Source organism: Pezoporus wallicus, unplaced genomic scaffold, assembly GCF_028554395.1.
Source record: "Pezoporus wallicus isolate ANWC-B61680 ecotype Strahan unplaced genomic scaffold, APGP_CSIRO_Pwel_v1 contig_6464, whole genome shotgun sequence".
NCBI lineage: Eukaryota > Metazoa > Chordata > Aves > Psittaciformes > Psittacidae > Pezoporus > Pezoporus wallicus.
The window spans coordinates 8,346,823-8,372,663 of record NW_026642130.1 but is presented as its reverse complement, the minus strand read 5'-3'; the positions used below and the strand labels follow the sequence as shown (position 1 = coordinate 8,372,663).

At 37.5% G+C, this 25,841-nt stretch overlaps 1 long non-coding RNA gene across 1 annotated transcript; it reads right to left on the bottom strand.

Annotated features, from left to right (window-relative positions):
- Nucleotides 1-374: 374 nt before the first annotated feature.
- LOC130609047 (uncharacterized) lies at nt 375-24,998 on the bottom strand. Its single transcript, XR_008974705.1, has 3 exons — nt 24,943-24,998; nt 13,838-13,923; nt 375-487 (listed from the first exon to the last, which is right to left on the bottom strand). It is a non-coding gene; the product is annotated as an uncharacterized LOC130609047 (long non-coding RNA).
- Between the last annotated feature and the right edge of the window lie 843 nt (nt 24,999-25,841).

The window sequence follows — 25,841 nt, the reverse complement described above, 5'->3', positions numbered from 1 at the left end:
AAACACAACCTGAGGACATAGATAAATCAAAGCTAACAAATATGACCACTGCTTCCATGCTGACTCTTTGCTATGTAGCTCAGCTGGAGACAGCAGATGATGTTTCCAGAGCTGACAAGTAAGCAAATAGTGATGTGAGGAAATAATGTTCAGCACTGAAATATGAGGACAGGCACATAAAAATTCACAAAAGATTATAGCTTATTTCTTAGAAGGGGAGGTGGCTGCACTGGGCTCATAGTGAAATAAACTTACATGGAGACAAAGTATTCTTAATTTTTCAATTCAGTAAAACCTATGCAAGATTTCCATACCACACCTTTTCTATTAGGATAAGGTTTGCGAGCTGTGCTATGTCAAAGTTTCCATTCATTTTGCTTTCTTTCTTATACTTTTCTCATTTTTAAAGTATGTATTTCCACAATTTCCTCAGTGTCATGCATCCTTGTGATCTTCTAGTTAGAGTAAAAGTAGATCTCCCCAGTACCTGCTAAAAACAGAGTTCATCCACAGATAACCAGTTACTGGCAAGTCAGTTCCATTATGCACCTTATGGCCAGAGAAAATGATGTAATATCAGAATTTCATACAGGAGTAACAAAATAAAAATTCCCATTTTCAAATTACTCTCTTCCTCATGATGAGCAAAAAAAACGGAACAGGCACAAATGAAAGGATTAAAAAAGATGTTCTCTATGAGCCTGTCAGTTCCTCTGATAAGTACTAGTATGATTTTTGTTATCCTTTTATAAGCAGAGAAGGGACCAAAATGTTTGTTGCCAACAAACCAAGTAGATGCTTTAATTACATCATCACAAGTAGAAAAAGGAGTAAAGGAGAGCATAGAAAAAATTCAGTGGGAAATTACTGATTTACTCACCTCACTCCAAAAAACATTTAGGTGTACACTAGATACTAACTTTTGTCCCTGTCTGTGAAGTCTATCCTTATTTAATCTTGGAGGGTATTCTCCTAATGTGTGGATATTTCACTTTCAACTACTTAAAACTTCCTAGGCTTGTAGATGGACACCCAACACCAGAAAACTCCACATTTTCAGAAGACTTTTTATGTTAAATCACCTCCAGTTTGCTGTTGGTTTTGTTTTCTCTTGATTTACATCCTCAGACAACATTTTGATGGCATTTATATACATACAGGTATGGAATTAGAGTGGAATTATTTTCACTCTGTAATCATAAATTGACCATCTAGATTAATCTGTTAAAACATTTTTAATACAAATATATGTATTTCACCTAGAACCCAAGTTCCTCCCATACCTAACAGGAGAGAAAAAGGAACCTCTAGGTACATCTCATCTCCTTCTATAAAGTTAAATCTAAAATATAGGAGGTGACTTGTGCTAAACATGCCTACTTCTTTCCACTGTATATAAAGCTATCTTGGACAAGTGGTTCAGATTTTAATGCTATACATACTTATAAGATGCACTCTCCTAAATTCCAAAGTCTAAAGAGATTTTTATGAAATCTCAAAGTTCTTATTTTCTTATTTTGGTGCCTTAAGAAATTTTATAATACATCCCTCAGGAGTCTTAAGTCTTGCTTAAACAAAATTATAAATACCTTTATTACCTAGGAGTTATTTCATACCACTTTGCACATCTAACCTAGTCTAACTTTTATGAATTACTTAAAAGAGGAACCTAGTGATTGTGTGTTTACAGTTACATAAACTGTGCTGAATTTCATCCTCTGGGTGTTCTTACATGGTCAAAATTTTTATTACTCCTCCTTAGAAGAAATGCTATGAGATTATGTTACTGCTCCATAGATATCTTATGTTGTTTTCGTGCATGCATTCTATGTTTATGTCATCATTCTCAGTTCTTTCTAAACCAATGATAAGACATTTACTACTTGGGAGACTAAATAAAATATAAATTGCCTTTTATAATCTGAAACGGGATCCTTTCTCCATACCTTTCAGACAGTACTGTAAGGGAAATTGTACGGCTTTCATCAAGGACAATGAATTAACTGTAAACTACTATTCAGGTTGTGTAAAGATTCAACCTCTGACGATAAACTAGAATAGAGAGGATGCCAGCATTTCTCATGTTTTATAGATACAGTATGGAAATTAGAACTGCCCCAAGCTCAGTTTCACAAACAGACGTGTGAATTTCAAGTAGCAGTCTTGTTATACATACATATGATATGTCTTCTTATGATTGTAGAATCTGGGAAAAATAGTTTTCGTAAACTAAAAATGAGTGCAAAAAAAAATTTTACCAAGTAAGTTCTTTCCTGACTTGGAAATACTTTTTATATAAGACATGGCAGTGGAAATGATTAGACAAAAGGTGATTACTTCACAGGCTTACCAGAACTCTGTTAAAAGATTGTTGCAACCCCTGGTTAGGGTCACCAGTCCTCCAAATACAGGATTAAAAACCTCAGTAAAAACAATTTATGTAAAAGACCTCTTTCTCTCTCCTCTATCTGTCTTTTAAAGGATGAAGTATCTTTTCTGTGGCCCTTACAAGCAGCAAGAATGATTTCAAGATTCCTCTTTGATAAGAGACACTGAAAAGTAACATGCAAATTCAATATTACATCAGAAAATTTTCTCATTTGCATCAAGTTAATTAGCAGAGGTGTTCTTTTGTGGCACAGAGAAAATGAACAGACCACTGCACCCAGCCAGTTTTACTCCATACAGGAAAGATGTCCCCATACTAAATCAAATCTACAAAACCACAAATTGTTTTCTTGTATAAAGCAGCCAATAGTGGGATACTCGTTTCTAACTGCAACATATACACAAATGCGAAGTAATTTGTGGATATATTTATAAAATGTAAAGCAAATTATTTAAAATCATTATCTTGTATCATGTTTTTAAATTGTAAATTCAGTATTTACTGACACTTTCATAGGTACTCTGTTAACTGCAGTTCTTATTTTTCACTTTCTCTTGTAAAAGATGGAATCATAGAATCATAGAGGAATAGGACTGTACAAAAAGAGTCCAGCTCTCACTTAAACAGTGAAAACCAGCTCATAATCACTATAAAGTCCTGTGCCATTAGATATATAGCACCACTCTGCCACTTTATTAATTATTTCCTTTTAAATAGCAATCAGTGAATCCAGATGTCTGAACGTGAGAGACTGTACCTGTGGCATCTGGATCCTTCACAGATTCCAGAATTAAGTCTGCTATTGGCATTTGAACTGAATCACACTCTGTCTAAGTATTTATACTGCCTTTGGCTTGCTGTGTTATTGTGCATTTATTAATAAGCCGGTGTGCTTACATATTCTGTGCACTTTGGCAGAAAACTTACTCCCATTGAAGTCAAAGGGAGTTTTGCCATCAACTGCAAGAGAGCCAGGATTTCATCCTTTGAGTTTTCACTCACAGGGATAAATCGAGCTCACCTTAGGCAGGCTCTTCCATCCACTAAGCCCTCATTGCTTATCCATTAAAAAAATCTGCTAAAAGAAGAGGTTAAGCCAAAAGATCCTGGTTGCTCTGTCTTTATATTATCAGCACAATCATATATCTCCAATTTCAACAAGGGTCAGCACAGAACATGCTCAAATTGAGACTTTCAAAGCACTCACAGGATGGGTGACAGCAGGCAAAGAGATTTTGGCTCAAAGTTAAAGGCAGGATCCACTGGACTCACAGTTCTGCTACTTCCTTCTTGCTAAAAGCAGTCATGCACCATGTTGCCGTGGACGCTCCCTGTGGTGGTTTTGCACTTCCAACACTATTTGAAAGCCATAAATATTTATAGTTAAAGATATATCTTTAAAAAGAAGAAAAAAAAAAAACAACAAAAACCACAAACATCACTGAACTCAAATCTTTTAAACTAAAATTCATCACATATTTTGTGAGCTTTTAAAAGCCTTTTAAAGACAGAAAACTCAGGAACAAATTCGAATACAAATCAAAGTAGTTTGAGAATGGGGTTCTTTTTCTTTAATCTTAAAATATTGTTTCCATGAAATGGGAATGAAAAGTGCTGGGAAACTTTCTGTGTACTTTTCAGGGTCCTGGTTATTTTGCCAAAGAAATCTAGGGCAAATTTATTTTAGTTAAACATTTATTTGGTGGCCACTGTTTCTCCAAAGATCATTTTGCTATCCTCACCATTAACCATTTGTTTCTCTGAATGCCAATAAGTGCCACAACATTCATCTACAAAGAGGTGTAAGGAAGTATCATTTATTAAGGAAAAGTTGCAGAACTAGTTTTCATAGTTCAAAATCTTGGGTTTTGCAGCTCAGTATCATTCAGGTCATGAACCATCCCCACTGCTATATAGTGAATTTTAAAACCTATCAATCCTTATTACCCCAAAGAATAGAATTAATAATATTTAAGGTAAATAGCTACATTTTTTTTTTTTTCATATGGTGGAATGCTTACCCACTAAGAAAAGAACAAAGGTTTAGTCGAACAGCCAAGTTACAGAGTAATTCTCCATGTGCTCACTCTTAGCCTGCAGCAAATGAAACTCTCAATGTCAGGTTAAGCTTACATCTCCTTAGGGTTAGGCATCTGTATGTCAACAGCTAGATCAGTTTAGCTGACATGGAATAACTTCTAAAGCCAGAATAAATTGAGCATATATCTGAGTTGAAAGTTGAATGCTAATATTTAGGTTTTATTTATTTTTATTTTAATAAATATAGTATTTCAGTCATGGAATTCTGAAATGGACCAGCATTTGGTTACAACACTTATGATCTGTCTGCACTTTATATCTGCTGCTCCTCAAAGCTACATAAATTCATACCTTTTCGGATTAACAGTATAGTCCAAATCTCTGCCTGTCTGTATATTTTAGCTTCCTTTTTCTAAGTGACAGGATATTCTGATTACAGAAACATGTCTGGCTCATAGATTTTAAATTTCCATTGAAAACTGCCTTTCTTGCCAGTTCATTGCCATGCCTGGAAAGCTTGCTTTTCTCTACTTTGCCCACTGTCAGCAATTATCTGACACTGGTCTCCTATCTTGTCACATGAGGTTATTATTTTGAGCTGGCATATTTTGCCTGGTTTTGCATTGGCTTCTGTGTATCTTTCTTCTGATCAATCTTTCTCTGAGAATTCATATGAAAACTGTGAGAGAGCTCAATATTGCTTACTGCTCTCTATGCTGACCCAGGCAGAATAGATTCTGAGGAAACCATGGATGTGGTAATGAACGGCCAACACATTCCTACCAGGAAAATAAAACAAAAAAAAGTAAGTGCACAGCAAATGCTGAGGAAGGAAACAACTTCATATTAATTTTTAAATAATCCCTGGGCATTAATCTTACTATACCTTCACCAGGAAACACTGCAGTTCAGAAGGAGTGGACATGGAGAGCATAACTGTTTCTGCCAAAGACCTAGGAGCCATAGTATGCACTTTTTGTGGACTTCAGACTAGTTTTGATCTAATTCTACAGGCAACGCAAGTTAGGACTGGAGAGCTTACAGTGCTCTGGTTTAATCTTATTTGAAAGGAATGCAGTTTGTGTAGTCCAAGACAGCTCTGTAATGTGGATCAGAGCAGAGTAAGAGAGAGGTTTGCTTTAGAAGCACATGCTGGATCCATATTAAAAAGTGAATGTAGTTATATCTTTAGGTTATCTGAAGTGATTCACTGCATTTTTGAGTGCCTACCTGCGTCACGACCTACTTCTCATTAACCTGTTCCTACCTCATAATAGAAATAGATAGCTAGAATAAGCTAAAGGAGCATTTTGTATCTCCTCTTACTGTTGCAACACTGTCAGCTGTCACTGGAAAAGTTTAGCTATTTCTCTACTTCTTCAACTGTTCAATGATTTGATTGCTTCTTTTTTTCATTTCTTTAGGTTGTTTCTTTTTAATTTTTTTGCTTTTATTTTATGTGCTTTGGAAAGCAGAAAGGTTACAGTGTCTCTTCCACTAAAGGACATGTAAGATTAAGCATTACCTCTCAGAAAGTGGCATTTTAAACAGAGATTAATTCAAGGAATCAGTATAACTAACATTATAATCTTCCCAGAAATTAAAAGGATGGTGTTAGACTTTTATTGTTACTTTTGGTAAGAAACAAAGCTTAGTCTTGTATTCTTTTCTTGCTCAGAACTTCTTATCTAGGTAGGAATTTTGACTGAGCATGAAATACACAGGTAAAATATCTGAGTAAAAGTAAAAATAAGATGTCCTTCAAATTTACTTACTAAATTATCTAGTAAGAGGAGTGGTGACTGGTTCACATTGCATTTTTGTCTATCAGCTAAGGGATAGAGCAGTCACACGAAAGCTGAGTAAAATCAGATAGAACATGTATGGACCGAGAAGAGTCTGGAAACCCTGACTTCCATTTCCTGGGCAACTGGTTTAACTCTCTAGACTGCTATACACCAGTCTGATGCTTCCTCCAGCTGCAATTTTGGATGAAACTGTCTGTGACGGCTGTACTTTGTGTTGAAGTAAATGTATGTTAGAGGTGTCGAGAGACCTCTGATTGAACTGACCTTCCAAAGGAGCTGAAATTGAAATGCCTTGTTTGTAAATCATAAACAGCTTTAAGGGATAGAGCAGCACTGAGAAGCCAAGATGGTGATGCTTCAGGGAACATAAAATATTTTGGCACCAGATTAAGTTTTCACTAAAATTATAAGCAATATCTTAGGTGCCAAAAAAAGATTTATATAAACAACTCTAATGAACTGAGTTGCCTACAATCCTAATTGCATTGAATTTCATGTACCCAAAGGTTTTTCTTTACCTTGTCCTTTGAAAGCAAATGGATGAAATTCAGGCTTTGTGTTAATCCAATGCACTTTCATGAGCAGCATTCTACACCATCTTCCTGTAAAACACGCATGTTAAAAATAATCAGATAAGTTTGAACACTGGGAATTAACAAAATATGAGCATTTCTGAAATTTACACCTGGATTGATTTTTTTAAAAAAAAAAGAGAGAAAAAAAAATATTTGCAAGTAGCTTGCATTTCTTTTTCTAACCTAAAGCATTTAAAACCATCGAAAATAGAATAGTGGCTATACCCAATTTTCCAAAAGTGTTAAAACAATCTTAGGTTACATAAAGACACCTAATGGGAATTCCAGTTTAGATTTTTTCATTTATGTCACTACTCCAAGCAACCCCATTAATGTCACTTGTACTTTGCTGCCTGGGTGCTTTAAATAATTCTCTTGTAGGCCCAGTTCCCTTAAAAATTCCAACTCTTAACACTAAAACTATAGGTCTGTTTACCTGACTGAAAATTGCAAAGGGGAAATTTATGAAAATATCATGTGTATTTTCTGCTTTTCCCAGGGGAAAAAAAATTAGTGTAGGTGTAAACAACTACATACAATATGAATTACTTATCTGGTTTTATTTTTCCATGAAGTGTATCAGAGTACATCTAGTATTACAGTTGGCACATATTAAATTGTTTTTCTAGCCAAAAGATACTTTTTTTTTTGTTTGTTTATATCTGACTTCTGTGTCTGACTAAAATTCAAATATCGCTTTAAAGCTATGATTCATTAACAGTACTAAACGACAAAGACTTTTTTCTTCTCAAGATAATTTCTTCATTCAAATATACGCTTTATAGCATATATTTGCTGTAAAGCAGTGGTTCCTTCTGCATTTAAGAATATTTTTACATGACTAACTTTAAACTTTTTCTTTGTTTTTCTGTTACTAACTCAATGAGCTCACTGTCACGCAGCAGACAAATTTATTGTGCTGTGCAAAGGTTGCGGCCAACAGAGATTTGCTACGTGCAAAGTCCAAGTATATGGGATCTTAGTAATTAAACCGTGGTATTCCTTGTTACTTCTTTATAATCCAAATGGGTTCAGATAGAACAGCTTCTTTATAACTTCTCTGATAAGAACTGTGGTAAACAGGAGGCACAGGCAGACACTGGTTTCAGGCTTTAGTTTGTTCACTCACTGACACCACTTTTAACCCACATGCACAATACTGATAAACAGTGGTAGAGTCAGCACTATTGATAAGACTCCTGTTCCCTGTACAAATACTGCACAGGTCTTGCAGTTGAAAAAATTCACAAGAATGCTTGTCAAAGTTGTTTTTCGGCTAAGAACCTACTACACTGTACATGCATCTACAGAGTCTAACCTATCTGAGCTTCTCCAAGTCCACATAGTAGACAGGAAATATCAGGAGATATGTGTCATAGTCTCTTCAATGAAACTTAATCTGAACCATGAATCTGAACTAGAAAAGTTTCATTGTTCTACCATTAACTAGAGTTTGTAAGTACTCCTCTCATCTCATTCTCCACTGGATGACAAAACTATAAAGAGGACAAATATCTACAGAGAATTATAACATTAGCCATAAAAGTGAGATAATCAAGTAAGCAACTATACACTAATTGGCAACGCTTAAATACACACACTCCTGACTATGTAGTACAGAAAACAAGTAGCTTATATTCCACTCCCACATAATGGTCTCAGTGTTACCAGGAAGATGTATAAATTTATGAAAATATCATTATTATTGTGTCCATTTTTCAGTTTTCAGAGCTGTCACTGTGATGTTTGCTAATTACCCACAACATCACCACACGCTACAGGAAACTGGTACTGAAGTCTTTCTACTTCCAAGGAATAGGTTCCATTTAATTTCTTAAGACAGCTGGTGATACAGAGGTGGTTCTGCTCAGTACTCTTTCATGACTCAGACATGTGCTGATGTATAAGACTGACAGGGTTTAACTGGATTTCAGTTTTGCTTCTGTCCCACTAGCAGTTTTCTAGCATTACACACAGACAGGTTCAGCACATTTCTTTCATCCCCAGGTAGGAAGGAGATAAACAGAAGACAGTAAAAAAACCTTGCCTGCACCCTAACAAAGGATCAGGCAACAGACTGCTACTGGAAAGGGCCAAAAGCAAATTACCTCCTCTTCAAGAACCCATACCTATGACAGGCAGTTATTTATCATTTCTATATGGATATGGTAGTTAAAAACAATTGATGCCTGAAGCACTTAAGAGCTTTGGTAAAAATAAGCTATAAATATATTTCATTGCTTATTTTAATTGAAAAGCACCAACATGAATGGCTATGCTGTAAGCAATACTAGAGTATTGCTAGAGTTACTGCTCCTCAAGGTGAAGAGACATTTTCAAGACTAACCTATATCCTTTCATTCTGAAAGGAAACATTTTTAAAATGGTTTCAGAATACAGAAACATTTTTGTGACATTACAGAAGTTGAAAAGCATCCAATTGAGACAATTGGAGAATGTTTTCAAAAGCTGCATCTTTCAAATTTGGACCACCCAATATTTCTTATATTTGATATGAACTTAGATGAAATGTTATGTATATTTGTGCCATTAACGTTACATTTCCTTCATATTTTTGAGGGATTTTGTGTTATTTGTGTAGTCGAGTTTAATTTTTTTCCTTTTTTCTCTATGAGAAGTTAAATTATTTTAGCAATTATAAATGGATATTTTGATTTGTGGCAGTAACAAAACCATATTATCCAAACTGTGTGAAAGAAAGTCCATAAATTATGGAAATTTAGCATTGAATGGCTGATCCACTTTACTGGTTATATCACAGAATCATACAAGAAATTAGGCTGGCAGGGATCATCAGGAAGTCATCTGGTCCATCTGCTTCTCAAAAGAGAGTAGACTTCAAAGTTATATCGGATTGCTTAAGGTTGTGACCAGCTGATTTTTGAATAATCTCCAAGGATGGAGATTCTACAACCTCTTTGAGAGACCTGTGCTATCATTTGATCACAGCCATCCTATGAAAGATGTTCTTTTTTGTTATCTAACTGGAAATTCCCTTGCTGAACTTTATCTCCCCCGGCCTTCCACTGTTCACACTTGAGAAGCATGTGGCTCCAACCTAGGTAGTTGATCACCCTACAACTCTCTTTTCCTAAGGCTGAACAACCCAGCTCTCTCACATCATATATCAGGTGCTCCAGACTCCAAACCATCTTGTCAGCTTCCCTCCAGACTTCCTCCGGTTTGCCAGTGTCTTTCTTATACCTTAGAGATCAGGACTGGACACAATATCCCAGATGCAGTTTTAAGAGTGCTCAATATAGAGGAATAATGACTTCCTTAGACCTCCTAGCTACTCTGCTGCTCTCTACAGCTTCTTATAAGGTAGGCCTTCATAGCTGAAGAGACATACTGCTGACACGTTCAGCTTGTCTACTAGTTCCCTTTCTGCAAGTCTTTTTTATCAAGTCACTCCCTGTTCTAGCCACTGACTGTTAACTTATGAAGCACTGCATGTGGTCTAATCAAGTCTAATCAAGTCTTCTAGGCAACTCTAGCCCCTTTAGCCAGTACACACCTCCTCACCTTGATTTCAAGAAGCTATTACACACTATTTTGAAACCTTGCTACAGTCTACATAAAGAAATGGGAACTTGCTGACACAATGCTAGCTTTCCTCCAGTCCTTAAGAAGTATCTAAAGACTTACTAAAATGAGTATTAAAAGTACAGAGCCCCCCTCTGGCATCTTAAAAAAAAACGAAAAACAAAAAACCCAAACAGAACACATTTGGATAGAAGTTACACCTATATACTCATTTTAAGGTATGCATTATCACAGATCACAGAAACACAGAATTGTTAGAGTTGGAAGGGACCTCTGGAGATCACCAAGTCCAAACCCCTTGCCAAGGGGGTTATAATGGCTGACATCTAATTTCTCCATTAGTTAATATTGGAGTGGAAAATATTTGGGCATGACCTTACCTTAGATTCACCTAATATCCTTTCAAAAAATGAAAATAACAATAGTTCTAGAAGACTTTTTGTCTATTCTGCATGATTATCAGCAGCCTATCTTTCTATTCCTACAAATAGACAAAAAACACTATCAGAAATCCTTTTATTCCTGATATAGTTAAAACTTCTAAAATTGTCTTTAATTCTTCCAAACCTGATTTTCTCATGTCTTTTTACTTTCCTTTTAACCTTTCTTGAATGTCTAACCTCTCAGTGAAATCAATTTATGTGACTTTCACCTTTCTGCATATTTGATCCTATTGTATTTGTCCCCCCTTATATTTTCAGTCCTGTGTGATTGTTTTTATGTGGTTTCCCAGGACCTAGTATGCTATGAAAATAAAATCAGTTACCACTAACATTTTCCTACCTAAATTTACAATGAATTGGCTCATGATTGTTCCCTAATTTTAAGATGTTACAAGGGTGCTTTAAGACTAGTGGAATGATGTCTACAGGTTGTTGCTCATATTAAAATCTCCATAAAAGCACAGCTTGCTTTCTTCTCCTTAAGCAATCTAAAGAAAATAAACAGATTGGCTATTCTTTTAAGCTCCACTCACAGTAATAGTTCTGTGAAAGACAGTAACAATCGCTGTCATGGTTAGAGGAAGGCAGCTTATGCTGAAGACAAAGGCTGTAACAGCCTCATGTGACTATTTATCTGGTCTGCTTTTACTGCCTCTGCTTCCCTCAGGTCTCAGAACCAGCAGGCTACGTATGCCTGCAGTAGTGGCCAGCTTTTATCTGCTGCTTATTGGAAACAGTTGAGGTTCTTTCCTATCATGTGATAGACATGTACATAGGGTGATGATCAGTGACGTACTGAAACACTAGTCACTGAAGATAAGGAACAGAAATGCTATGATAGAATAGATTCATAGAATCTTAAAAACTTAGAATCATAGAATCTTAGAATCATAGAGTCATAGACTTATAGATTCAAAGAATCAAAGAATGGTTCAGTTTAGAAGGGACCTAAAAGATCACCTAGTTTCAATCCCCCTGTCACAGGCAGGACACCTTCCACTAGACCAGGTTGCTCAAAGCCCCATCTAACCTGGTCTTGAAAACTTCCAGGTACGGGGCATCTACAACTTCTATGGGCAACCTGTTCCAATCCCTTACAACACAGTCTGTCTTCACAGGAGAGGTGCTCCAGCCCTCTGATCATCTTCTTGGCCTTCTCTGGACTCACTACAACAGGTCAATTTCCTTCTTATGTTGAGAACACCAGAACCGTACACAATCCTCCAAGTGGGGTCTCACGAGAGCAGAGGGGCAGAATCACCTCCCTTGACCTACTCGACCTTCTTTTGATGGAGCCCAGGACACAATGGGCTTTCTGGACTGCAAGTGCCCATTGCTGGCTCATGTTGAGCTTTTAATCCACCAACACCCCCAAGTCCTTTCCCTTAGGACTGCACTCAACCCAGTCTCTGTGCAGCCCGTAGCTGTGCCTGGGATTGCCCCAGTCCATGTTCAGGACCTTGCACTTGGCCCTGTTGAACTTCACGAGGTTCACACTGGCCCACCTGTCAGCCTGTCAAGGTCCCTCTGAGTGGCATCCGTTCCCTCCAGCGTGTTGACTGCACCAAATAGAGTGGTGTCCTTGGCAAACTTGCTGAGGGTGCACTCAATCCCACCGGTAAATATGCTAAACAGTGCTGGTCCTAATATCAACTACTGAGGAACACCACTTGTTCCTGGAGTGGACATTGCGCCTGTCCGTGAATACTTCTGCTTATCTTTACCCAGATTTTCAAATAAACTGATTGAAGCCTTCTCCTCCCAGTCACCATCTTTCTAAATTGTCTTCTGGCACAGGCAGGAGTAGATTTTGGGCAATGAATTATATGTCTGTGTTATACAGTTGCAGTGCATTGCAATTCATCACAAAAATCTGGCATTTCAGAGAAGCACTCAGAAATATACTGGACATGCATTGGTTTTCTGTGTTTGCAGTAACTCTGATAGTGTGAAAGAAATAACATATATGTAAATAATATAGCTGGAGATGCTGGGGGAAGAAGTATCTGATCTTGACATATAGGCTCTACACAATTAGAACAGTCATCTGCAAGCATTCATTGTCACTTGCTACAGAGCTGTTGGCAGCATGGTTATTATTACTTCATATTAAAAATGTTGCTTCCTCTTCTTTTGCAAAATGTTCACTGTCCAAAAAACAATAACCCACTAACTCTAACCTTTCCAGGTTTCAGTACCATCATAAACTGATTAAATTAAGTTTCTTTCATTATTCTGACTCCTGGAATTAATACTGGCAATTAAATATATAGGCCAAGACATCTGACATTAGTAGGATAAGCTGCATGAACAAGGAGCATCTACATATACAAGGACGGAGTCATGATATCGATATGCAAATTCTTTAGGGCAATGTCTATGTTTCTTAGCTCCATGATACCCGATTGTGATAAAATAGAAACATTTTAATTAACAGAAATTACTTAGTAGTCTGAGACTTAGACCAGCAGTCTCAGTAATCAAAGATTTTAAAAAACCAACAAATTAAATGAATGATAAAAAGACAGTATTGATATCTCTGACCCAGAAAAACAAAAATGCAAATTAGTGGTTGCCAAGGCCAAGGAAGGTAATGAATGTAGTTAATGTCATCACTAATTGCATGGCAAAAATCTACAAGCAATAGCAACTTAGCAGTCCTCAAGATAAATTCAGGATTTGTAGTTTCTAGATACACACACTTTTTAGTGTGAGTTAGCTCATAGTGACACAGAGTGTGTGTTTACCAAATTCAAGTTTTGAAGTGTTGCTTTGTAGATTGAGCAATCTTCATTTATTCTGCTTTGTCATAAAATCAGATATACTGGCTATCCTCAGTAATTTACTCCGTGAAATTACCATGAATCTGACTTAATTTACTGATTCCAAGAAAGGTTCATATGAGAAGTCACACAGATGAGCATCCTTCCCCTTGACCCAACTTTCTGTAGACCTGTTTGTGAAACTCGTCTGCAAAATGATTTTTTTTCTTGAAAATCATCAATACATTCTTACCTTTAGGGCTTGTTTGCAAAGGCCCTTTTCTCAAGTCACTATTTTACCAGGTGTTAGCTCACTCTTGAAATGTGGCCTCAGTATATCTGGGCACAAACAAAACAGAGAAATATATACTTCAGAAGCAGCTATGAATTTCACTGAGACTTTCCTAGAGAAGGCATACTTAAGGGATGCCAACTATCAAGTCCTCCTCAGTTCTGAAGTAGCGGGAAACAAAGATTGCAGTTGGATCTGCCCATCCCAAGATTGCTTTTAATTTGATAGAAAACAACAGTCACCACTTTACATGGTACTATGTATCACTTGTAGTTAATTCTATAGGATTTGAGGCACAGTTTCAACTCAGCTCATGAAGGTGGAAGCCTTGTGAGACAAACTGCTCTTAAGAGAACTATTGGTACCACAGGACTGGCCCAACCCTCAGTTAAAACTCAAGTCAGATAGATTTCCATTTGAATTCCAAGTATAAATAGAGTTTTTCAATATATATAAAAACTCCAAATGAAAAGAAATTTATCAGGACGGGTCTGTCTCCACACCTGTGATTTCAAAAGCATTTACATGATTATTCTTATTCTAAGGCAAATAAGGCGGTAAATAAATGTTAAGTTTAATGTGGTACTGGTAGAGACGAAACATTAATCTGCATCTGAGAAAAGAAATGAGAAAAGATACCATGAAGACAGTTTGGCATTTAAGATGAAAAATAGGACTTACTTGCTTAAGAGAGAAATCTAGAAAGTCTAGATAACCTCAAACCCATTAAGCTCTGAAGTTTTATGCAACTTCAAAATCTGTATGAGGGCATTATGTACATTTTGATCCTGAAATTTCCTGGTTTGTCAGTGTCAAATCCAAGGACAAAGATCAGGACAGAGTTTTGAATGAGTCTCAGAAGTTCATAGTTAATGTGACAGAAATGTATTAATTGGTATTGAAGAAAAATTTAAAACTTGAACAAAATCCTACTAAAGCTGTTTTTCTTTCATTTAACAGAAAATGTTCCTAATCTCTTAAAGCTCTTAGCAAGTTCCTGATTGTAAAAAAGTTATTTTCATACTTGATTTTCAGTTTTACTAATGTCTTAACTGCTCTCAAACATGTATTTAATTGTTTTCCTTTTTTTTTTTCTTTGGAGGGGGGGGGAGAGGAGGGGAAAGTGGGGGGAGAGCTGGGGGAGGAGTCCCAAAAATGCCAAGACTCAAAGAACCTGGTACCTAATTCGGCTGTCAGTCTAGCTATTTTGTGAGAATTCACAGCAGATTTTCTCTGATGGAAGCTGTCACTGCAACTGAAGGTGTGACTGCAGTGGAGAATGGTTTAGGCAAGCACCAAACACATTATCTGAAGACTATGGATGTCAGAGCAGAATAGCAAGTAAAGCATATGCCTAAGGTCCCCACTATGATTGCATAATCCATGGCGAAGTCTGTGCAACTGCCTCTTTCCTGCTGTTAACCCACGGTAGCCAGTTCAAAGCTACTATGTTTATAAACTTGCTTATATTCAATAAAAATTTACATTCTGAATTTTATTTTGCTGGATATGTACTGCTTGTGTATGTAGTTCTTGAATAATTTCATATTTTGTCAATTACTTATATTTTGTACTTGCTTGTCTATTCTTCCTACAGAAGATCTTTTAGAGGTATTGCTGTCTATTCTTGCCACAGAAGATCTTTTAGAGGTACTGCATATTGTGTAATTCTTTGTGGGGGTGTGGGGGGCAGAGAATGATAAGAATTATGCAAAGCAAACACTTTTAGGGCTTAGATTGACAGATAATGCTCAATTTCAGACCACACTGACCTGTTCAGCTGAAAGATCACCCTGACACAGAACACATGAAAGAAAACGAATCACTTCAATGAACCGCTATGACCATTTGACTGAATGTGACCCTCAAACGCCTCCTACCTTTTCCAGTCCCTTGCATTATCCCATGTAACAAAGAAAATTGCAGTAAAAATGTCAGTTAAGCTTCCAATCAATTTGGTTTGGAACCATTCTATGATTCTAGGAAAATTGAAAATGCTTGCTTCATAGACTCATAGAATCATAGAGAATCGTTAGGGTTGGAAAGGACCTTAAGATCATCAAGTTCCAACCCCCCTGCTGTGGGCAGGGACACCTTAAGCTAAATCATATCACCCAAGGCCTCGTCCAACCTGTCCTTGAACACTGCCAGGGATGGAGCATTCACAACCTCCCTGGGCAACCCATTCCAGTGCCTCACCACCCTAACAGGAAAGAACTTCCTTCTTATATCCAACCTAAACTTCCCCTGTTTAAGTTTCAACCCGTTACCCCTTGTCCTATCACTACAGTCCCTAATGAAGAGTCCCTTCCCAGCATCCCTATAGCCCCCCTTCAGATACTGGAAGGCTGCTATGAGGTCTCCATGCAGCCTTCTCTTCTCCAGGCTGAACAGCTCCAACTTCCTCAGCCTGTCTTCATACGGGAGGTGCTCCAGTCCCCTGAACATCCTCGTGGCCCTTCTCTGGACTTGTTCCAACAGTTCCATGTCCTTTTTGTGTTGAGGACACCAGAACTGCACACAATACTCCAGGTGAGGTCTCACATGAGCAGAGTAGAGGGGCAGGATCACCTTCCTCGACCTGCTGGTCACACTCCTTTTGATGCAGCCCAGGATACGGTTGGCTTTCTGGGCTGCAAGCGCACACTGCCGGCTCATGTTCATTTTCTCATCCACCAGCACCCCCAAGTCCTTCTCCGCAGGGCTGCTCTGAATCTCTTCTCTAACATGGGTAGGGGTGTGCTCTCTGCAGATGGAGAATGAGTAATTTCTGCTTTTAATAACCTTTCTTTTACATTAGGTAAGTGACAATGTAGTTTTTCCAATGAAGTATCTAGGAAAGTCACTGTGTACCCTTTCAGTGGGAATGAAGTCAGCTTCTTAGAAATCAGCACATAGAGGCTACATCTGTGCCCCAGGTGTGCCAAAAAGGATCTGGGATTATTCTCTGCCCTTTACTCAACTGGCATAATACAGTTGCACCCTCATCATTAAAATTCCATACTCTCCAAACAAAGTCACTGCATCCAAACCTACTGTAAAATAGTTCCTGACCCAAGCTGAGTTTATAATTATGCCCAGGAAGTTTTTTTGTTGACTCATGACAAAACTATGACAATGAACAGTCTGTACAGAAGAATTGTCCCCTTTTGCTGAAATCTTACATAAATCTGTCACTAAAAAAATCTAGACTTTTCCAGATTCAATCTGTCACTGACTTCCATAAGGGTAAATTTTCCTCTTTATTTCGAAAATAACATATGTGCAAATTTCACAAACCATCTAAATTTAGCCTTGAGATAACTTCTTAATAGAAGGGTAGAGCTAATGAAGCATTCTTTCTATTTTTTTGTGTCTTGGTTTTAATTGACAAAGTTTTATCCATAGATTATGGAGCTTGATGCAGGAATTAACAGATAACTTTTTAGGAAGATTGTCAGGAGGAATTGTGACGTACATATTACAGATCTACTAAAAATTTAACAACCTGCTTCACAAATGATAACATTTGATTAAACTCAAACTAGAAACATAGTTTTATTTTAACTTAGTTAAATAATTTATTCAGCTTTTAACCTACAAAACTGTCTGAAGCATAAACTTCAGTTTCACAGTAACATTCTTTGGGAAGTAAGATATTAAGGAAGGATTCAGGATTATTGTATTTACATATGAATAAGATTCTCATTAAATACAAAACATTTGTAATTTGTGCTCTTAAATAAAGCTATCAGGACTGTATTTACTTTAGACAAGAAGAAAAAAAAATCTCTATAAACATAATTTGTATGTGAGGGTTTTTTTACTGAGCTCATATTTACTTCTGTATGCTGTAGATAGATACACCAGTAGCAATCTTAGCAGGTCATCATCCTTTATTACTCAAGTGTGTACTAGTTATCTTAAATGCTGGTCTCACCACACTAAGTATTTCAAGGTTAGATCATGCATTAGGTAACACATGAGTACCAGCACTTTGGTGTTAAGTATGTTCAGCAGTGTGGGAATTAGAGAGCTAATTTAATTTTGTTCATACATGGATTGTACATTAGCTGTGCGTAACTGCCCCTTGGGGGGGCACCCTACTCATGAAGATGATTGGCTGTCTCAGTATTTGAAATCTATTCTTAACATACATGTGAAACACTTTTTGTTAACAACATCAAGTCATGCCTTGTAACTCCTTAGTTTAGAACATTCCCTCTTACTGTATAAAGAAATCTGTATAGAAAAAAACATGTACTAAGAATTTATATGGAAATCCATAGGGTAATATTTGGAACTATGTTTATTCATCCTTTTTAGCCCCTGGTTTAGATGTTGCTGTTTTGAAACTGAGGTACGATGCACTGTTAAACCTCATAGCACATCTGTGTAGAGTGTAAGGAGACGCAGGTTTTGCATTAAGGCAGTTGAGCTGATACCAAAAACCTACAATGTACAAGGCCTGAATGTGTTTTACATGGCTTAGACTGCAAGTAAAAATAAAGTATATGAAGCAGAAATCTCCAACTGCCCAGAAATACCACTTTACATGACAGAGAAGGGGAAACTTAAGGGCAGACTGAATGCTGGGAAAAGAGCTTAGCACAAAGTCTGGATCGAGAGGTGCAACTTACATAATTTTCTGAATGTGGCCAAGCTCTGTGCCAAGCAGGAGTGAATTTCAAATGAAAAATCATGCTACTGAGTACATTTTATCTTTTAATCATAGTACTGTCATCTTGATCCTACAATCAAATTCACAGATGAAAAATTCAAAGAAACGCTTACAGGCACATGGATGCAGTTGTGCAAGTCTGACAGTCCAAGAAAAACTTTTAATTGAAAACTACCCATGTATCAGTTTTGCTTTAGTGGACGTGAGAATCAAAACCAATCTGCAGTACAAACACTGAAAAGCCAAATAGAAGCTGTTTTTTACTTTCCTCACAGTATGAGTAACAACACAACACTTTTCTTGTTGCTTACATATATGGAGTGAAATCCTTGCTCCAGCGAATTCAATGGGAGCTTTGTCATTGCCTTCCAAAAGGACAAATTTTTCTTCCAGTGCTCATGTGATTTTCAGCCTGTATTTGTCTCTTTAATGCATGCGATGAAAAAATCTTGTACTTCAATTCCAAGGATGGATCAGCACCCCACAGCAATTAAAACTGCTGCAGTATATCATACTTTCCTAGTATATTGTCTGAAGGAACACAGCACAGAAATATTTTTGCTTTATGTTGTACGAATAGATAAAATTTACAAGAAAAATAGCTTTAAGATATTTTACCTTCAAATCTATTTCTAAACTCATCTCTGAAAGTATGAAATTGTATATGCAGGTATGTTAGTACACAACAACCTTTTTTTACCTATCTGAAGGTAGGATTTAGTCATTCATTAAAAACAGTAGTGCTAAAGGCCACACACATCCATATAAACATCTGAGAGTACTAGTATGAAAGAACAGGTTGTGCATAAAGTATGAAAAGGAAGCACATATTGTAATGAACATTGCTACGGTTTGTGCTATGATTTCAAATTTAATACCAATGGCCAACATCAAATGCTAGAAGAGTTTGAGAGAACTCCTGTTTGTAAACAGAGACAAGATGTAAAATATTTAACAAGATGGATATAATGAATAACAGTCAAATCTAACATTGTAAGGCTTTTAAGAAAAATCAAACAAACATGGGACTAGCTTAAACCATAGACATCAGCTTCAAAAAGATGCTGAGCACTGCTACAGTGGGAAATAGAGATGTTCAACATCCCTAAATAAAAAAGCCTGTTACAGATAATAAACCTGAACTATGAGATGAAGAAACTTTTTCCTTTCTGTATTTTTCCTCTCTGGATTATGTTTTTACATTTAAATGAAAATTGTGCATAGAGATTCCAGGTAAGAGTATGTTCCTTAAACATTATGCATCCAGTGGAAACATGCACAGACAGTGTTTTTGGGAAAAAAACCCAAAACCTCTTTTTTGAGACTGTGGGAAGTTTCACTTTTACTTGAATGTGTAAAATTTCACAAATAGGTTTGCTAAAGTTTTAAGTGTGAATTAAGACCACAAAAGTGCTGTCAGATATGTATAATCCAAAATGCAATCCTCTGCAGACACTCATGGTATTCACTAAATTCCACAAGAGGCTGTGGGTCTTTCTTCACATACTCTTTGTATGGCTGGGGCCAGAATTTAGTTAATCGATTTGGATGATAGAAATGACTCATGTGAAGAACCTATTAGAACATTCAGTTTGTCTCTTCAGGGACAACTAGATGATTTAGCAGGTCTTTTTCCACCTTTTAGTTCCTGTGACTTCATGACTCACAGTTCAATGAGCTCACTCACCATCAATACATGCAATAGTTTGTTCCACCACTCATCAGAAATATTATTCACTATTTCTAATGACAGAATTGCTACTGCATATGCAACTTCCTTTTCCCCCTCAGAATAAACTGATCTCAGAATTCAGAAAAAAAAAACCACCAACAATGAAACAAAACAAAACACCTTTTTGATCTATACATCTTTAAAAATATTTGCTGTGCAAAATGGTACACTCTGAATCCAAAGAACTGAAATTATTAAAATTTTATTCTCCTTTTCCTGTATGGTCATTCAACCTCTCCACTAGCCCTGCTCTTCCACTGCCAAGCTGAAGAACTGGGAATTTACCCAGGGTGCCCAAGTCTAGCTTATCTCTGTGTGCTTTTACATTAGTTTACATTTAGTGAAGAACAGGAGGTGAATCTCCTTACCTTTCCCACTTACCCTGCTTTGATCAGCACTGCTGACCTATTCCACAGTGAACAAACAAATTCTTTGGAATGAAACTCAAAAACACTTTTCAGCTGCTAGTAGACATCCAGTCTGCTACACTAGAGCTAGTCTTAAATAATCCTCTGTCCCTTAAACCCTGTTGGATATTGGGTCACCAGCACCAATAATTTAACTTTACAGATCTACTCTGATTGTGCCACAGCAATTGCTAATGCAGACGGACCCTAACATTCTCTCATCCCACACATCAGATGCAGGTACCCAGGGTAAGAGTGCAGCGCAGGGTCTTCTTATGCATGTTTCTGCATTATGTGCCTGACATTTAAGATAACATAGTCGGCATGACCATACTACACAGCATCATACAAACTGCACAGCAGAGGAACCCAACCCACTAATACCAGGTCTGGACCTGTATGTGCACAGATGTACTGGTTTGGTGTAGTATATGGCAAAAAAGAATCTATTTTGGGAGGCCTCTATTAAAAGAAATTCTACCTTCTGCTTTGTGTCCCTGTTCAACAAGTCTCAATTCATTCTTTCACCTGTAAAATGAGCATGTCTTCCAACATAATGGGCATCTCTTTCTCTGCTCTGACACTTACTGCCACTGAAACATGCAACGTGAATTTTAAGAAGCAACAGATCTATTGCCTACTGCTGAAAGTATTTTGTAAAAGCTGTTTCAACCCTCTGCTTTTGTACATGTGAATTGTTGATTTAGTGACTAATTTCATATAAGTGATGGTATTAACATAATTTAAAAAATGACAGTGGTGGTAAGATAGACATGTGATCTAGCAAAACATTTGAAATGAAATTTTGTCTGCGTATTGAGTAAGCAGACACTGCAAATTGAAAATATTTCAAGAGTTAGTGCAGGTTACCTGAAAATAATTAAAGTGGTTTCAGATTGTGTGATAAATGTGATGACCTGCTAGCGAAACTCTTCAGTACATACCGCTCCATATTTCATTGAAGGTCAGACTGAATTAGTTGCTTCTACACTTTTTCCTTCTATTAAAATAACACAAGTGTATTTTCCAAGCATCCAGCTAATCTTGTGGTTGTTCCTGACACCTAGTGGCTATCTTTCAAGTTAACAGAAACACAAACTAAGGACACATTAAGAGACTTTGAAAGGCAAAATAGGAAAAACTGCAAAATAGGAAAAAGTTTTGAGATAACTATTTTGAGTCCCGTTGTTTTTAAAGTGTTTGACTACATCAAAAAAACAGCAAACCCTCTGGACTGAATTCAGAGGGAAAAAAAAAGAAAAAAAAGGAAGAGTTATAGAGATTTTGTAGTGTGAAAAGTTCTGAAGAGACACAGATGTAAACAATAAATATGGGCTTAACTAAGCTGGGAAAAAAATCTCTTTTATTGTGAGATTTATCTTAGGTGGAGGTGCTTTCACTGTTCATTTTTAGATCTTTGAAATGTCCTGTATTTCTGCCATTGTCACTCATTTCTACCTCTGTCTTACATGTATTTTTCAAAGCTATTTATTTAAAAGACAAACACAAATGATATTACAAGCAAATGTTGCAGTCTCTTTCAGAAAAGCAATTTGATTACATGCAATAAAAAAATGTTTCTGGCAGCCAAAAACCACTTATGTACTTTCAGGTTTCCACAAGACTCAAACTGGAGAGGGATGGAACTAATCCAGGGAGTCTAAATTAATCTGCCCATCCAGTTTAGCATGTCATGACCTAATCAAATCCCATAGGAGACAATTTCAAAGTACTTTGGTATGACAGATTGTCCTCCCTAAAAAGTAAAAAGTGCAATGATTATCTATTTAAGTAACATTTTTATGATATTAATATTCAGAAACAATCTCAACAACACAAAGGATGGATAATAGAACAGTCGTGGGGATTGAAGGTTGGAGATGCTTTGTTTAATTCTCCTTCTCTCCCCATGAAATCAAAGCAGTTATGATTTCTACATCATTCTTCATCAAAGTCAAGTGCTTCAGAATGGGATTCATTCCAGTAAGCATACACTGCATAGAACTAGCATCATGAGCATTCAGACATTTAGCCACCCAAAAAAGAAGCACTAAGGAGAAGATTAAGCCTTAAACCCTCCACTGGGGAGAGAATCCGATCCTCTTGTAATCTGTATTTCTTGCCTGCCTCGGAGGGTGGTGGTTACCTAATCCTCTCCTCACTCTCCCCAAGGAATTCAGTGAGACTCACTTCTATTTTATAACTCAAACAGAAGAGAAGATGCTGATAACTCCTCTCCTCTCTTTAAATGGTATCCTACAGATTGCATGTTTCTCCCTTTTTTTCAAAACAATTCATCAAAACAAGTACTATTTATCACCTGCCAATAATATTTTAAGAAGGCTGCAGACTACTGTTGCTGTTTAGACTGGGAGATGAATGTCAGTGCTATTAAAAGCCATCCATTCAGTATCCCCTTCAGTTTTTACAAGTGATAGCTTTGTCTTATGTTCCCTCTCCTGAAAATCAATTTTCAGAAGTGTTGATAGTTAGCTAGAACTGTGGGATAAGTTGTTTGCTATCCAATTTCAGCACAGGAGCTCACTTACACAGTGCTACATTCCACTTCCTGGCAGACAGCTGGCAGTAGAGCTTCATTTATGATACTCCCTTAAGTGGTGGCGTAATACTTTTACTCTCTTTACACTTACTACTCTTGAGTCTATAAGGAAAACTAGTATCCATTCTTCCACAAGATATTTCATGTGGAAGTGTACTGAAAGTAGTCAAACTCAGAAACAGACCATAATCCCTTACCGAATAAAAATGGTTATGAACAGACACTTCACCCATGAGCACAGAAGAGTTTTTTTGTGAAATGTTCAGGTTTTTATTAACTGTTTTTAAGGAATATACTGGAGTCCTAGCAACATTTTCCTGGTGAGAAATCAATCCTCAGTGATGAGAAATGATTTCTCAGATAGAGTCCTATTTTGGAAAACATGAAGAAATACCACCTTCCTCAGTAGTCTGTTGTAGACAAAAACAACTCGAGGCTCACTTTAGAAGTTTTGTCTTAGTCGAGATTCATTACGAGAGTAAGGCCTTGCATATCAAAATTCTTTTTCAATTGTATTTTATTTTTAGGGAATATAAACTGGAGTTTGTTGACCTTCCATACTGGACAAAACAGAAAAAAATATTTAATGCCTTCCTCACAACAACGACAAGGAAGGAACACATGGCTTTTTGTGGGAGTAACAGCAACACAAAGTTTGTAAAGACAATAAAATGGAAAAGATGAAAACCCAGATTTGGTTGTACTACTTACACAGTAAACAAAGCTGGGAAAAACAGTTGAGATTTAGTACTAATCAATGTGGAATGTGCAGCTTCACCAATATTTTAAAATATTCACAATTCAAATGTAAACACTGAATACGTTTTGCAAGCCTTCTGAAGTACACTATAGAGATGTTGTGGGTTAATACAACACTGCTATTTCTGCTTTTGTCTGCTATGTACACTTACAATGGCCTATAGTGACTCTTCATGTCTCAGATGTTATTGGAGGAGCTTACTTCTGAGATCTGGCAGTACTTTATGTATACTTAACACTTTCCAGTGTAGATATGAAATCAGGGCAGGAGATAATTAAAAATTGTACTACTCTTGAGTAAACAAAAGATGAACCAGCCCCCCCCACCCCCCCACCCCCACTGTGTCAGAAGAGACATATTCCTGTACTGTCTGAAATGATATAAACTGCAAAGAAATTCTGTAACAAAGGCGTAACAGCAAAAAAGCTCTTCTTTCCTTCAAAAAAAATCAATCAGCCCTGACAGGCTGCCTGGTTATGCCTTCTGTTTTCTCTTCCTTCCCTGCTTCCCTACCCCCTCCTCCCCCCCCATCCATCCCACAGCAGCACAACTTCAAACAAAAGGGACACACTGCATTCCACCATGCATAACCATCCATGGTTAAGGCATGCTGCAGGGAAGTAGTACACATTTTCTTAAATTCACTCATGCTGCAAGAATGTGACTTCTTTAACCATAGGATTATTATATTACAGCTGCCATCACCACTGTAATTTGAATAGGACAAAATGTATGTCTTGCTGCCTTTAAAGAAAGCCAGTGGTAGCACTCTGCCTTCAGGAGTAAAGCCTACATCACAGGGAAAACACAGCCATACCCCATACAGCTTTGTAATATTTAGTAGTCATGAGCTCAAGACTGCTTCTTATCTAGTACCTTAGTCTTCTGAGCTGCCATTCTGGGGCAGCACTCCTCCTTTACACTGCAAAGGATGCCAAGACACCTACCTTGGGTTCTAGATTTCAGTCTGAGGTTTTAATCGTGCAAGAACATAAAGGATTTGGTCTTATCTTTCCCCTCTAGAAATATGGCACTATTTAAGTTCATTCTTAAGGAACTGTGCCTAATTACACTGACAACTCCTATGTGAAGGCTGATCACCTAACACTTCTGCCCTTGGGCCGTGCTGATTGGCCGGGCGCTGTTGTCGCGTTCCCACCAATCAACCTTGAGCTGCGTCTTCTACACAAGCCTCTGGCGGCGCGTGCGGGAGCCGGTCCTCGTGCCGCCATCTTGCCCGCTCGGGGAGAGAGGAGGTACTAGGGGTGGCTGGGTTCCGTCCGACTCGGCTTCTTGGTGGTGAAGAATACTCGTGCTCTGGCGGTTGTGGCTCTCAGCCGTCGCTTTCGCTCTTGCGCGTGGTAAGGAAGCTGCTGCTGAAGGGTGGCGGTCTTCGCTTTCAGGTCTCGCCTGGCGGCGGCGGCTCTCGCCCGCCGGTCCCCGCGATGTGGACATGAGCACAGCTCCGCGCCTGGCTCTTCTCAGGAGAAGGATGCCTTGGGCGTCAAACAGCCCCCGTCTGAGCAGCCGTTTTGTGGAGCAGCGCCCATGCTTTAAACTGTTACTTGCGTCTTGTATCTGTTTGTATTTCAAAGCCCTTTTATTATGTAGTAAGTTTGTTTATATCTAGCAATACATGATCGAGTACAGATTTGGATGTCCGAAGTATTGCAAACAAAAAAAACCAACTATGTGACTGCTATTGCTTAGCAGGTGTTTGGTAGACTATCTGTGTAGTGTGCTTCTGATTGGCGTGGTTTTTGAGCTACTGTGAAGAAAGAATGGTCTTACCATAGTTTTAAGAAGGTGCATTCAGTTTTGTAGTTACGCTTTATTTTTAAAGTCT